This window comes from Paramormyrops kingsleyae, chromosome 2, assembly GCF_048594095.1.
Source record: "Paramormyrops kingsleyae isolate MSU_618 chromosome 2, PKINGS_0.4, whole genome shotgun sequence".
Taxonomy (NCBI): domain Eukaryota; kingdom Metazoa; phylum Chordata; class Actinopteri; order Osteoglossiformes; family Mormyridae; genus Paramormyrops; species Paramormyrops kingsleyae.
In genome coordinates, this window is record NC_132798.1 from 29737035 (window position 1) to 29751063 (window position 14029).

A 14029-nucleotide genomic window follows, 5' to 3' on the forward strand; every position below is an offset into this window, starting at 1 on the left:
GGGATCGATACCCACATTCTCCAGTCTTTTAGCTGCTGGGCCTTGGCAACTAACCAGAAAACACATAATTCACCTACCATCAAGCAGGTGTTGTCCACCACAGCCATGTTAAAGAACTTCCCTTGGTATCAGCAACCCTCAGCTTTGCACAACGGTACTACCATCAAGGAAAACCCCCAAGAAAAGCGACCACTAGGTATTCAGAATAAAGCAGTAGGCATATCCTGGGACATTGGCTTAACATAATAAATGCAAAGGAACTTGGAATGGTCTAGTGTTTTGTTAACACCTTCATTTATGTATTTGTCAATGCTCGTAACCTTTTACTTCATGTTTTTTAAATATAAAAAGAATTACAAACCAGCTCTCTGGCAACCGTACAGGAGGAAATTTGAAGAGCCATTAACAAGTGACTCAAATAATTGCATATCAAGAACACCTTGACAGGGGGAATTAGCTCAAGTGGTAGAGCGCTCGCTTAGCATGTGAGAGGTAGTAGGATCGATACCCACATTCTCCAGTCTTTTAGCTGCTGGGTCAAGGCAACTAACCAGAAAACACATAATTCACCTACCATGAAGGAGGTGTTGTCCACCACAGCCATGTTAAAGAACTTCCCTTGGTATCAGCAACCCTCAGCTTTGCACAACGGTACTACCATCAAGGAAAACCCCCAAGAAAAGCTACCACTAGGTATTCAGAATAAAGCAGTAGGCATATCCTGGGACATTGGCTTAACATAATAAATGCTAAGGGACTTGGAATGGTGTAATGTTGGCAACACCTTCACTTTCATTATTTTCACCTGTCAATGCCCGTAACCTTTTACTTCATGATTTTAAAACATAAAAAGAATTACGAACCAGCTCTCTGGCGACCGTACTGGAGGAATTTTGAAGAGCCATTAACAAGTGACTCAAATAATTGCATATCAAAAATACCTTTCCTGGGGGAATTAGCTCAAGTGGTAGAGCGCTCGCTTCGCATGTGCGAGGTATTGGGATCGATACCCACATTCTCCAGTCTTTTAGCTGCTGGGCCTAGGCAACTAACCAGAAAACACATAATTCACCTACCATCAAGCAGGTGTTGTCCACCACAGCCATGTTAAAGAACTTCCCTTGGTTTCAGCATCCCTCAGCTTTGCACAACGGTACAACCATCAAGGAAAACCCCCAAGAAAAGCGACCACTAGGTATACAGAATAAAGCAGTAGGCATATCCTGGGACATTGGCTTAACATAATAAATGCTAAGGAACTTGGAATGGTGTAGTGTTTTGTTAACACCTTCATTTATGTATTTGTCAATGCTCGTAACCTTTTACTTGATGATTTTTAAACATAAAAAGAATTACGAACCAGCTCTCTGGAGACCGTACAGGAGGAATTTTGAAGAGCCATTAACTGGTGACTGAAATAATTGCATATCAAGAACACCTTTCCTGGGGGAATTAGCTCAAATGGTAGAGCGCTCGCTTTGCATGTGAGAGGTAGTGGGATCGATACCCACATTCTCCAGTCTTTTAGCTGCTGGGCCTAGGCAACTAACCAGAAAACACATAATTCACCTACCATCAAGCAGGTGTTGTCCACCACAGCCATGTTAAAGAACTTCCCTTGGTATCAGCAACCCTCAGCTTTGCACAACGGTACTACCATCAAGGAAAACCCCCAAGAAAAGCTACCACTAGGTATTCAGAATAAAGCAGTAGGCATATCCTGGGACATTGGCTTAACATAATAAATGCTAAGGGACATGGAATGGTGTAATGTTGGCAACACCTTCACTTTCATTATTTTCACCTGTCAATGCCCGTAACCTTTTACTTCATGATTTTAAAACATAAAAAGAATTACGAACCAGCTCTCTGGCGACCGTACTGGAGGAATTTTGAAGAGCCATTAACAAGTGACTCAAATAATTGCATATCAAAAATACTTCTCCTGGGGGAATTAGCTCAAGTGGTAGACCGCTCACTTAGCATGTGAGAGGTAGTGGGATCGATACCCACATTCTCCATTCTTTTAGCTGCTGGGTCAAGGCAACTAACCAGAAAACACATAATTCACCTACCATGAAGGAGGTGTTGTCCACCACAGCCACGTTAAAGAACTGCCCTTGGTATCAGCATCCCTCAGATTTGCACAACGGTACAACCATCAAGGAAAACCCCCAAGAAAAGCAACCACTAGGTATTCAGAATAAAGCAGTAGGCATATCCTGGGACATTGGCTTAACAATGAATGCTAAGGAACTTGGAATGGTGTAATGTTGGCAACACCTTCACATTAACTTTTTTAATCTGTCAATGCTCGTAACCTTTTACTTGATGATTTTTAAACATAAAAAGAATTACGAACCAGCTCTCTGGAGACCGTACAGGAGGAATTTTGAAGAGCCATTAACAAGTGACTCAAATAATTGCATATCAAGAACACCTTTCCTGGGGGAATTAGCTCAAATGGTAGAGCGCTCGCTTTGCATGTGAGAGGTAGTGGGATCGATACCCACATTCTCCAGTCTTTTAGCTGCTGGGCCTAGGCAACTAACCAGAAAACACATAATTCACCTACCATCAAGCAGGTGCTGTCCACCACAGCCATGTTAAAGAACTTCCCTTGGTATCAGCAACCCTCAGCTTTGCACAACGGTACTACCATCAAGGAAAACCCCCAAGAAAAGCAACCACTAGGTATTCAGAATAAAGCAGTAGGCATATCCTGGGACATGGGCTTAACATAATAAATGCTAAGGAACTTGGAATGGTCTAGTGTTTTGTTAACACCTTCATTTATGTATTTGTCAATGCTCGTAACCTTTTACTTGATGTTTTTTAAATATAAAAAGAATTACAAACCAGCTCTCTGGCAACCGTACAGGAGGAAATTTGAAGAGCCATTAACAAGTGACTCAAATAATTGCATATCAAGAACACCTTTCCTGGGGGAATTAGCTCAAGTGGTAGAGCGCCCGCTTCGCATGTGAGAGGTAGTGGGATCGATACCCACATTCTCCAGTCTTTTAGCTGCTGGGCCTAGGCAACTAACCATAAAACACATAATTCACCTATACCATCAAGGAGGTGTTGTCCACCACAGCCACGATAAAGAACTGCCCTTGGTATCAGCATCCCTCAGCTTTGCACAACGGTACAACCATCAAGGAAAACCCCCAAGAAAAGCAACCACTAGGTATTCAGAATAAAGCAGTAGGCATATCCTGGGACATTGGCTTAACAATGAATGCTAAGGAACTTGGAATGGTGTAATGTTGGCAACACCTTCACATTAACTTTTTTTATCTGTCAATGCTCATAACCTTTTACTTGATGATTTTTAAACATAAAAAGAATTACGAACCAGCTCTCTGGAGACCGTACAGGAGGAATTTTGAAGAGCCATTAACAAGTGACTCAAATAATTGCATATCAAGAACACCTTTCCTGGGGGAATTAGCTCAAATGGTAGAGCGCTTGCTTTGCATGTGAGAGGTAGTGGGATCGATACCCACATTCTCCAGTCTTTTAGCTGCTGGGCCTAGGCAACTAACCAGAAAACACATAATTCACCTACCATCAAGCAGGTGTTGTCCACCACAGCCATGTTAAAGAACTTCCCTTGGTATCAGCAACCCTCAGCTTTGCACAACGGTACTACCATCAAGGAAAACCCCCAAGAAAAGCTACCACTAGGTATTCAGAATAAAGCAGTAGGCATATCCTGGGACATTGGCTTAACATAATAAATGCTAAGGGACTTGGAATGGTGTAATGTTGGCAACACCTTCACTTTCATTATTTTCACCTGTCAATGCCCGTAACCTTTTACTTCATGATTTTAAAACATAAAAAGAATTACGAACCAGCTCTCTGGCGACCGTACTGGAGGAATTTTGAAGAGCCATTAACAAGTGACTCAAATAATTGCATATCAAAAATACCTTTCCTTGGGGAATTAGCTCAAGTGGTAGACCGCTAGCTTCACATGTGAGAGGTAGTGGGATCGATACCCACATTCTCCAGTCTTTTAGCTGCTGGGCCTAGGCAACTAACCAGAAAACACATAATTCACCTACCATCAAGCAGGTGTTGTCCACCACAGCCATGTTAAAGAACTTCCCTTGGTATCAGCAACCCTCAGCTTTGCACAACGGTACTACCATCAAGGAAAACCTCCAAGAAAAGCAACCACTAGGTATTCAGAATAAAGCAGTAGGTATATCCTGGGACATTGGCTTAACATAATAAATGCAAAGGAACTTGGAATGGTGTAGTGTTTTGTTAACACCTTCATTTATGTATTTGTCAATGCTCATAACCTTTTACTTGATGTTTTTTAAATATAAAAAGAATTACAAACCAGCTCTCTGGCAACCGTACAGGAGGAAATTTGAAGAGCCATTAACAAGTGACTCAAATAATTGCATATCAAGAACACCTTGACAGGGGAATTAGCTCAAGTGGTAGAGCGCTCGCTTAGCATGTGAGAGGTAGTGGGATCGATACCCACATTCTCCAGTCTTTTAGCTGCTGGGTCAAGGCAACTAACCAGAAAACACATAATTCACCTACCATGAAGGAGGTGTTTTCCACCACAGCCACGTTAAAGAACTGCCCTTGGTATCAGCATCCCTCAGCTTTGCACAACGGTACAACCATCAAGGAAAACCCCCAAGAAAAGCAACCACTAGGTATTCAGAATAAAGCAGTAGGCATATCCTGGGACATTGGCTTAACAATGAATGCTAAGGAACTTGGAATGGTGTAATGTTGGCAACACCTTCACATTAACTTTTTTTATCTGTCAATGCTCGTAACCTTTTACTTGATGATTTTTTAACATAAAAAGAATTACGAACCAGCTCTCTGGAGACCGTACAGGAGGAATTTTGAAGAGCCATTAACAAGTGACTCAAATAATTGCATATCAAGAACACCTTTCCTGGGGGAATTAGCTCAAATGGTAGAGCGCTCGCTTTGCATGTGAGAGGTAGTGGGATCGATACCCACATTCTCCAGTCTTTTAGCTGCTGGGCCTAGGCAACTAACCAGAAAACACATAATTCACCTACCATCAAGCAGGTGTTGTCCACCACAGCCATGTTAAAGAACTTCCCTTGGTATCAGCAACCCTCAGCTTTGCACAACGGTACTACCATCAAGGAAAACCCCCAAGAAAAGCGAGCACTAGGTATTCAGAATAAAGCAGTAGGCATATCCTGGGACATTGGCTTAACATAATAAATGCTAAGGAACTTGGAATGGTGTAATGTTGGCAACACCTTCACTTTAATTTTTTTTATCTGTCAATGCCCGTAACCTTTTACTTGATCTTTTTTAAACATAAAATGAATTACGAACCAGCCTCTGGCAACCGCACAGAAGGAATTTTGAAGAGCCATTAACAAGTGACTGAAATAATTGCATATCAAGAACACCTTTCCTGGGGGAATTAGCTCAAGTGGTAGAGCGCTCGCTTAGCATGTGAGAGGTAGTGGGGTCGATACCCACATTCTCCAGTCGTATAGCTGCTGGGCCTAGGCAACTAACCAGAAAACACATAATTCACCTACCATGAAGGAGGTGTTGTCCACCACAGCCACGTTAAAGAACTGCCCTTGGTATCAGCATCTCTCAGCTTTGCACAACAGTACAACCATCAAGGAAAACCCCCAAGAAAAGCAACCACTAGGTATTCAGAATAAAGCAGTAGGCATATCCTGGGACATTGGCTTAACATAATAAATGCTAAGGGACTTGGAATGGTGTAATGTTGGCAACACCTTCACTTTCATTATTTTCACCTGTCAATGCCCGTAACCTTTTACTTCATGATTTTAAAACATAAAAAGAATTACGAACCAGCTCTCTGGCGACCGTACTGGAGGAATTTTGAAGAGCCATTAACAAGTGACTCAAATAATTGCATATCAAGAATATCTTTCCTGGGGGAATTAGCTCAAGTGGTAGAGCGCTCGCTTAGCATGTGAGAGGTAGTGGGATCGATACCCACATTCTCCAGTCTTTTAGCTGCTGGGCCTAGGCAACTAACCATAAAACACATAATTCACCTATACCATCAAGGAGGTGTTGTCCACCACAGCCACGCTAAAGAACTGCCCTTGGTATCAGCATCCCTCAGCTTTGCACAACGGTACAACCATCAAGGAAAACCCCCAAGAAAAGCAACCACTAGGTATTCAGAATAAAGCAGTAGGCATATCCTGGGACATTGGCTTAACAATGAATGCTAAGGAACTTGGAATGGTGTAATGTTGGCAACACCTTCACTTTCATTATTTTCACCTGTCAATGCCCGTAACCTTTTACTTCATGATTTTAAAACATAAAAAGAATTACGAACCAGCTCTCTGGCGACCGTACTGGAGGAATTTTGAAGAGCCATTAACAAGTGACTCAAAAAATTGCATATCAAAAATACCTTTCCTTGGGGAATTAGCTCAAGTGGTAGACCGCTAGCTTCGCATGTGAGAGGTAGTGGGATCGATACCCACATTCTCCAGTCTTTTAGCTGCTGGGCCTAGGCAACTAACCAGAAAACACATAATTCACCTACCATCAAGCAGGTGTTGTCCACCACAGCCATGTTAAAGAACTTCCCTTGGTATCAGCAACCCTCAGCTTTGCACAACGGTACTACCATCAAGGAAAACCTCCAAGAAAAGCAACCACTAGGTATTCAGAATAAAGCAGTAGGTATATCCTGGGACATTGGCTTAACATAATAAATGCAAAGGAACTTGGAATGGTGTAGTGTTTTGTTAACACCTTCATTTATGTATTTGACAATGCTCGTAACCTTTTACTTGATGTTTTTTAAATATAAAAAGAATTACAAACCAGCTCTCTGGCAACCGTACAGGAGGAAATTTGAAGAGCCATTAACAAGTGACTCAAATAATTGCATATCAAGAACACCTTGACAGGGGAATTAGCTCAAATGGTAGAGCGCTCGCTTAGCATGTGAGAGGTAGTGGGATCGATACCCACATTCTCCAGTCTTTCAGCTGCTGGGTCAAGGCAACTAACCAGAAAACACATAATTCACCTACCATGAAGGAGGTGTTGTCCACCACAGCCATGTTAAAGAACTTCCCTTGGTATCAGCAACCCTCAGCTTTGCACAACGGTACTACCATCAAGGAAAACCCCCAAGAAAAGTGACCACTAGGTATTCAGAATAAAGCAGTAGGCATATCCTGGGACATTGGCTTAACATAATAAATGCAAAGGAACTTGGAATGGTCTAGTGTTTTGTTAACACCTTCATTTATGTATTTGTCAATGCTCGTAACCTTTTACTTGATGTTTTTTAAATATAAAAAGAATTACAAACCAGCTCTCTGGCAACCGTACAGGAGGAAATTTGAAGAGCCATTAACAAGTGACTCAAATAATTGCATATCAAGAACACCTTGACAGGGGGAATTAGCTCAAGTGGTAGAGCACTCGCTTAGCATGTGAGAGGTAGTAGGATCGATACCCACATTCTCCAGTCTTTTAGCTGCTGGGTCAAGGCAACTAACCAGAAAACACATAATTCACCTACCATCAAGCAGGTGTTGTCCACCACAGCCACGTTAAAGAACTGCCCTTGGTATAAGCATCCCTCAGCTTTGCACAACGGTACAACCATCAAGGAAAACCCCCAAGAAAAGCAACCACTAGGTATTCAGAATAAAGCAGTAGGCATATCCTGGGACATTGGCTTAACAATGAATGCTAAGGAACTTGGAATGGTGTAATGTTGGCAACACCTTCACATTAACTTTTTTTATCTGTCAATGCTCGTAACCTTTTACTTGATGATTTTTTAACATAAAAAGAATTACGAACCAGCTCTCTGGAGACCGTACAGGAGGAATTTTGAAGAGCCATTAACAAGTGACTCAAATAATTGCATATCAAGAACACCTTTCCTGGGGGAATTAGCTCAAATGGTAGAGCGCTCGCTTTGCATGTGAGAGGTAGTGGGATCGATACCCACATTCTCCAGCCTTTTAGCTGCTGGGCCTAGGCAACTAACCAGAAAACACATAATTCACCTACCATCAAGCAGGTGTTGTCCACCACAGCCATGTTAAAGAACTTCCCTTGGTATCAGCAACCCTCAGCTTTGCACAACGGTACTACCATCAAGGAAAACCCCCAAGAAAAGCGACCACTAGGTATTCAGAATAAAGCAGTAGGCATATCCTGGGACATTGGCTTAACATAATAAATGCTAAGGAACTTGGAATGGTGTAATGTTGGCAACACCTTCACTTTAACTTTTTTTATCTGTCAATGCCCGTAACCTTTTACTTGATCTTTTTTAAACATAAAATGAATTACGAACCAGCCTCTGGCAACCGCACAGAAGGAATTTTGAAGAGCCATTAACAAGTGACTGAAATAATTGCATATCAAGAACACCTTTCCTGGGGGAATTAGCTCAAGTGGTAGAGCGCTCGCTTAGCATGTGAGAGGTAGTGGGATCGATACCCACATTCTCCAGTCATATAGCTGCTGGGCCTAGGCAACTAACCAGAAAACACATAATTCACCTACCATGAAGGAGGTGTTGTCCACCACAGCCACGTTAAAGAACTGCCCTTGGTATCAGCATCCCTCAGCTTTGCACAACAGTACAACCATCAAGGAAAACCCCCAAGAAAAGCAACCACTAGGTATTCAGAATAAAGCAGTAGGCATATCCTGGGACATTGGCTTAACAATGAATGCTAAGGAACTTGGAATGGTGTAATGTTGGCAACACCTTCACATTAACTTATTTTATCTGTCAATGCTCATAACCTTTTACTTGATGATTTTTAAACATAAAAAGAATTACGAACCAGCTCTCTGGAGACCGTACAGGAGGAATTTTGAAGAGCCATTAACAAGTGACTCAAATAATTGCATATCAAAAACACCATTCCTGGGGGAATTAGCTCAAATGGTAGAGCGCTCGCTTTGCATGTGAGAGGTAGTGGGATCGATACCCACATTCTCCAGTCTTTTAGCTGCTGGGCCTAGGCAACTAACCAGAAAACACATAATTCACCTACCATCAAGCAGGTGTTGTCCACCACAGCCATGTTAAAGAACTTCCCTTGGTATCAGCAACCCTCAGCTTTGCACAACGGTACTACCATCAAGGAAAACCCCCAAGAAAAGCGACCACTAGGTATTCAGAATAAAGCAGTAGGCATATCCTGGGACATTGGCTTAACATAATAAATGCAAAGGAACTTGGAATGGTCTAGTGTTTTGTTAACACCTTCATTTATGTATTTGTCAATGCTCGTAACCTTTTACTTGATGTTTTTTAAATATAAAAAGAATTACAAACCAGCTCTCTGGCAACCGTACAGGAGGAAATTTGAAGAGCCATTAACAAGTGACTCAAATAATTGCATATCAAGAACACCTTGACAGGGGAATTAGCTCAAGTGGTAGAGTGCTCGCTTAGCATGTGAGAGGTAGTGGGATCGATACCCACATTCTCCAGTCTTTTAGCTGCTGGGTCAAGGCAACTAACCAGAAAACACATAATTCACCTACCATGAAGGAGGTGTTGTCCACCACAGCCACGTTAAAGAACTGCCCTTGGTATCAGCATCCCTCAGCTTTGCACAACGGTACAACCGTCAAGGAAAACCCCCAAGAAAAGCAACCACTAGGTATTCAGAATAAAGCAGTAGGCATATCCTGGGACATTGGCTTAACAATGAATGCTAAGGAACTTGGAATGGTGTAATGTTGGCAACACCTTCACATTAACTTTTTTTATCTGTCAATGCTCGTAACCTTTTACTTGATGATTTTTAAACATAAAAAGAATTACGAACCAGCTCTCTGGAGACCGTACAGGAGGAATTTTGGAGAGCCATTAACAAGTGACTCAAATAATTGCATATCAAGAACACCTTTCCTGGGGGAATTAGCTCAAATGGTAGAGCGCTCGCTTTGCATGTGAGAGGTAGTGGGATCGATACCCACATTCTCCAGTCTTTTAGCTGCTGGGCCTAGGCAACTAACCAGAAAACACATAATTCACCTACCATCAAGCAGGTGTTGTCCACCACAGCCATGTTAAAGAACTTCCCTTGGTATTAGCAACCCTCAGCTTTGCACAACGGTACTACCATCAAGGAAAACCCCCAAGAAAAGCGACCACTAGGTATTCAGAATAAAGCAGTAGGCATATCCTGGGACATTGGCTTAACATAACAAATGCAAAGGAACTTGGAATGGTCTAGTGTTTTGTTAACACCTTCATTTATGTATTTGTCAATGCTCGTAACCTTTTACTTGATGTTTTTTAAATATAAAAAGAATTACAAACCAGCTCTCTGGCAACTGTACAGGAGGAAATTTGAAGAGCCATTAACAAGTGACTCAAATAATTGCATATCAAGAACACCTTGACAGGGGGAATTAGCTCAAGTGGTAGAGCGCTCGCTTAGCATGTGAGAGGTAGTAGGATCGATACCCACATTCTCCAGTCTTTTAGCTGCTGGGTCAAGGCAACTAACCAGAAAACACATAATTCACCTACCATGAAGGAGGTGTTGTCCACCACAGCCACGTTAAAGAACTGCCCTTGGTATCAGCATCCCTCAGCTTTGCACAACGGTACAACCATCAAGGAAAACCCCCAAGAAAAGCAACCACTAGGTATTCAGAATAAAGCAGTAGGCATATCCTGGGACATTGGCTTAACAATGAATGCTAAGGAACTTGGAATGGTGTAATGTTGGCAACACCTTCACATTAGCTTTTTTTATCTGTCAATGCTCGTAACCTTTTACTTGATGATTTTTAAACATAAAAAGAATTACGAACCAGCTCTCTGGCAACCGTACAGGAGGAATTTTGAAGAGCCATTAACAAGTGACTCAAATAATTGCATATCAAGAATATCTTTCCTGGGGGAATTAGCTCAAGTGGTAGAGCGCTCGCTTAGCATATGCGAGGTAGGGGGATCGATACCCACATTCTCCAGTCTTTTAGCTGCTGGGTCAAGGCAACTAACGAGAAAACACATAATTCACCTACCATGAAGGAGGTGTTGTCCACCACAGCCACATTAAAGAACTGCCCTTGGTATCAGCATCCCTCAGCTTTGCACAACGGTACAACCATCAAGGAAAACCCCCAAGAAAAGCAACCACTAGGTATTCAGAATAAAGCAGTAGGCATATCCTGGGACATTGGCTTAACAATGAATGCTAAGGAACTTGGAATGGTGTAATGTTGGCAACACCTTCACATTAACTTTTTTTATCTGTCAATGCTCGTAACCTTTTACTTGATGATTTTTAAACATAAAAAGAATTACGAACCAGCTCTCTGGAGACCGTACAGGAGGAATTTTGAAGAGCCATTAACAAGTGACTCAAATAATTGCATATCAAGAACACCTTTCCTGGGGGAATTATCTCAAATGGTAGAGGGCTCGCTTTGCATGTGAGAGGTAGTGGGATCAATACCCACATTCTCCAGTCTTTTAGCTGCTGGGCCTAGGCAACTAACCAGAAAACACATAATTCACCTACCATCAAGCAGGTGTTGTCCACCACAGCCATGTTAAAGAACTTCCCTTGGTATCAGCAACCCTCAGCTTTGCACAACGGTACTACCATCAAGGAAAACCCCCAAGAAAAGCGACCACTAGGTATTCAGAATAAAGCAGTAGGCATATCCTGGGACATTGGCTTAACATAATAAATGCAAAGGAACTTGGAATGGTCTAGTGTTTTGTTAACACCTTCATTTATGTATTTGTCAATGCTCGTAACCTTTTACTTGATGTTTTTTAAATATAAAAAGAATTACGAACCAGCTCTCTGGAGACCGTACAGGAGGAATTTTGAAGAGCCATTAACAAGTGACTCAAATAATTGCATATCAAGAACACCATTCCTGGGGGAATTAGCTCAAATGGTAGAGCGCTCGCTTTGCATGTGAGAGGTAGTGGGATCGATACCCACATTCTCCAGTCTTTTAGCTGCTGGGCCTAGGCAACTAACCAGAAAACACATAATTCACCTACCATCAAGCAGGTGTTGTCCACCACAGCCATGTTAAAGAACTTCCCTTGGTATCAGCAACCCTCAGCTTTGCACAACGGTACTACCATCAAGGAAAACCCCCAAGAAAAGCGACCACTAGGTATTCAGAATAAAGCAGTAGGCATATCCTGGGACATTGGCTTAACATAATAAATGCTAAGGAACTTGGAATGGTGTAATGTTGGCAACACCTTCACTTTAACTTTTTTTATCTGTCAATGCCCGTAACCTTTTACTTGATCTTTTTTAAACATAAAATGAATTACGAACCAGCCTCTGGCAACCGCACAGAAGGAATTTTGAAGAGCCATTAACAAGTGACTGAAATAATTGCATATCAAGAACACCTTTCCTGGGGGAATTAGCTCAAGTGGTAGAGCGCTCGCTTAGCATGTGAGAGGTAGTGGGATCGATACCCACATTCTCCAGTCATATAGCTGCTGGGCCTAGGCAACTAACCAGAAAACACATAATTCACCTACCATGAAGGAGGTGTTGTCCACCACAGCCACGTTAAAGAACTGCCCTTGGTATCAGCATCCCTCAGCTTTGCACAACAGTACAACCATCAAGGAAAACCCCCAAGAAAAGCAACCACTAGGTATTCAGAATAAAGCAGTAGGCATATCCTGGGACATTGGCTTAACAATGAATGCTAAGGAACTTGGAATGGTGTAATGTTGGCAACACCTTCACATTAACTTATTTTATCTGTCAATGCTCATAACCTTTTACTTGATGATTTTTAAACATAAAAAGAATTACGAACCAGCTCTCTGGAGACCGTACAGGAGGAATTTTGAAGAGCCATTAACAAGTGACTCAAATAATTGCATATCAAGAACACCATTCCTGGGGGAATTAGCTCAAATGGTAGAGCGCTCACTTTGCATGTGAGAGGTAGTGGGATCGATACCCACATTCTCCAGTCTTTTAGCTGCTGGGCCTAGGCAACTAACCAGAAAACACATAATTCACCTACCATCAAGCAGGTGTTGTCCACCACAGCCATGTTAAAGAACTTCCCTTGGTATCAGCAACCCTCAGCTTTGCACAACGGTACTACCATCAAGGAAAACCCCCAAGAAAAGCGACCACTAGGTATTCAGAATAAAGCAGTAGGCATATCCTGGGACATTGGCTTAACATAATAAATGCAAAGGAACTTGGAATGGTCTAGTGTTTTGTTAACACCTTCATTTATGTATTTGTCAATGCTCGTAACCTTTTACTTGATGTTTTTTAAATATAAAAAGAATTACAAACCAGCTCTCTGGCAACCGTACAGGAGGAAATTTGAAGAGCCATTAACAAGTGACTCAAATAATTGCATATCAAGAACACCTTGACAGGGGAATTAGCTCAAGTGGTAGAGTGCTCGCTTAGCATGTGAGAGGTAGTGGGATCGATACCCACATTCTCCAGTCTTTTAGCTGCTGGGTCAAGGCAACTAACCAGAAAACACATAATTCACCTACCATGAAGGAGGTGTTGTCCACCACAGCCACGTTAAAGAACTGCCCTTGGTATCAGCATCCCTCAGCTTTGCACAACGGTACAACCGTCAAGGAAAACCCCCAAGAAAAGCAACCACTAGGTATTCAGAATAAAGCAGTAGGCATATCCTGGGACATTGGCTTAACAATGAATGCTAAGGAACTTGGAATGGTGTAATGTTGGCAACACCTTCACATTAACTTTTTTTATCTGTCAATGCTCGTAACCTTTTACTTGATGATTTTTAAACATAAAAAGAATTACGAACCAGCTCTCTGGAGACCGTACAGGAGGAATTTTGGAGAGCCATTAACAAGTGACTCAAATAATTGCATATCAAGAACACCTTTCCTGGGGGAATTAGCTCAAATGGTAGAGCGCTCGCTTTGCATGTGAGAGGTAGTGGGATCGATACCCACATTCTCCAGTCTTTTAGCTGCTGGGCCTAGGCA

At 42.1% G+C, this 14029-nt stretch overlaps 15 non-coding genes across 15 annotated transcripts; all 15 read left to right on the forward strand.

Moving 5' to 3' along the window:
* The first annotated feature begins 1446 nt into the window (after positions 1–1446).
* trnaa-ugc (transfer RNA alanine (anticodon UGC)) lies at positions 1447–1519 on the forward strand. Its single transcript has one exon. It is a non-coding gene; the product is annotated as a tRNA-Ala (tRNA).
* A 929-nt stretch (positions 1520–2448) lies between these two features.
* On the forward strand, positions 2449–2521 carry trnaa-ugc (transfer RNA alanine (anticodon UGC)). Its single transcript has one exon. It is a non-coding gene; the product is annotated as a tRNA-Ala (tRNA).
* Positions 2522–4445: 1924 nt separating this feature from the next.
* On the forward strand, positions 4446–4518 carry trnaa-agc (transfer RNA alanine (anticodon AGC)). The gene has a single exon. It is a non-coding gene; the product is annotated as a tRNA-Ala (tRNA).
* Positions 4519–4945: 427 nt separating this feature from the next.
* trnaa-ugc (transfer RNA alanine (anticodon UGC)) lies at positions 4946–5018 on the forward strand. The gene has a single exon. It is a non-coding gene; the product is annotated as a tRNA-Ala (tRNA).
* Positions 5019–5948: 930 nt separating this feature from the next.
* Positions 5949–6021, forward strand: trnaa-agc (transfer RNA alanine (anticodon AGC)). Its single transcript has one exon. It is a non-coding gene; the product is annotated as a tRNA-Ala (tRNA).
* Positions 6022–6946: 925 nt separating this feature from the next.
* Positions 6947–7019, forward strand: trnaa-agc (transfer RNA alanine (anticodon AGC)). Its single transcript has one exon. It is a non-coding gene; the product is annotated as a tRNA-Ala (tRNA).
* Positions 7020–7943: 924 nt separating this feature from the next.
* On the forward strand, positions 7944–8016 carry trnaa-ugc (transfer RNA alanine (anticodon UGC)). The gene has a single exon. It is a non-coding gene; the product is annotated as a tRNA-Ala (tRNA).
* Positions 8017–8444: 428 nt separating this feature from the next.
* On the forward strand, positions 8445–8517 carry trnaa-agc (transfer RNA alanine (anticodon AGC)). Its single transcript has one exon. It is a non-coding gene; the product is annotated as a tRNA-Ala (tRNA).
* A 427-nt stretch (positions 8518–8944) lies between these two features.
* trnaa-ugc (transfer RNA alanine (anticodon UGC)) lies at positions 8945–9017 on the forward strand. The gene has a single exon. It is a non-coding gene; the product is annotated as a tRNA-Ala (tRNA).
* A 423-nt stretch (positions 9018–9440) lies between these two features.
* trnaa-agc (transfer RNA alanine (anticodon AGC)) lies at positions 9441–9513 on the forward strand. The gene has a single exon. It is a non-coding gene; the product is annotated as a tRNA-Ala (tRNA).
* A 427-nt stretch (positions 9514–9940) lies between these two features.
* Positions 9941–10013, forward strand: trnaa-ugc (transfer RNA alanine (anticodon UGC)). Its single transcript has one exon. It is a non-coding gene; the product is annotated as a tRNA-Ala (tRNA).
* A 1921-nt stretch (positions 10014–11934) lies between these two features.
* On the forward strand, positions 11935–12007 carry trnaa-ugc (transfer RNA alanine (anticodon UGC)). The gene has a single exon. It is a non-coding gene; the product is annotated as a tRNA-Ala (tRNA).
* Positions 12008–12435: 428 nt separating this feature from the next.
* trnaa-agc (transfer RNA alanine (anticodon AGC)) lies at positions 12436–12508 on the forward strand. The gene has a single exon. It is a non-coding gene; the product is annotated as a tRNA-Ala (tRNA).
* Positions 12509–13431: 923 nt separating this feature from the next.
* trnaa-agc (transfer RNA alanine (anticodon AGC)) lies at positions 13432–13504 on the forward strand. The gene has a single exon. It is a non-coding gene; the product is annotated as a tRNA-Ala (tRNA).
* A 427-nt stretch (positions 13505–13931) lies between these two features.
* Positions 13932–14004, forward strand: trnaa-ugc (transfer RNA alanine (anticodon UGC)). Its single transcript has one exon. It is a non-coding gene; the product is annotated as a tRNA-Ala (tRNA).
* The last annotated feature ends 25 nt before the right edge of the window (positions 14005–14029 follow it).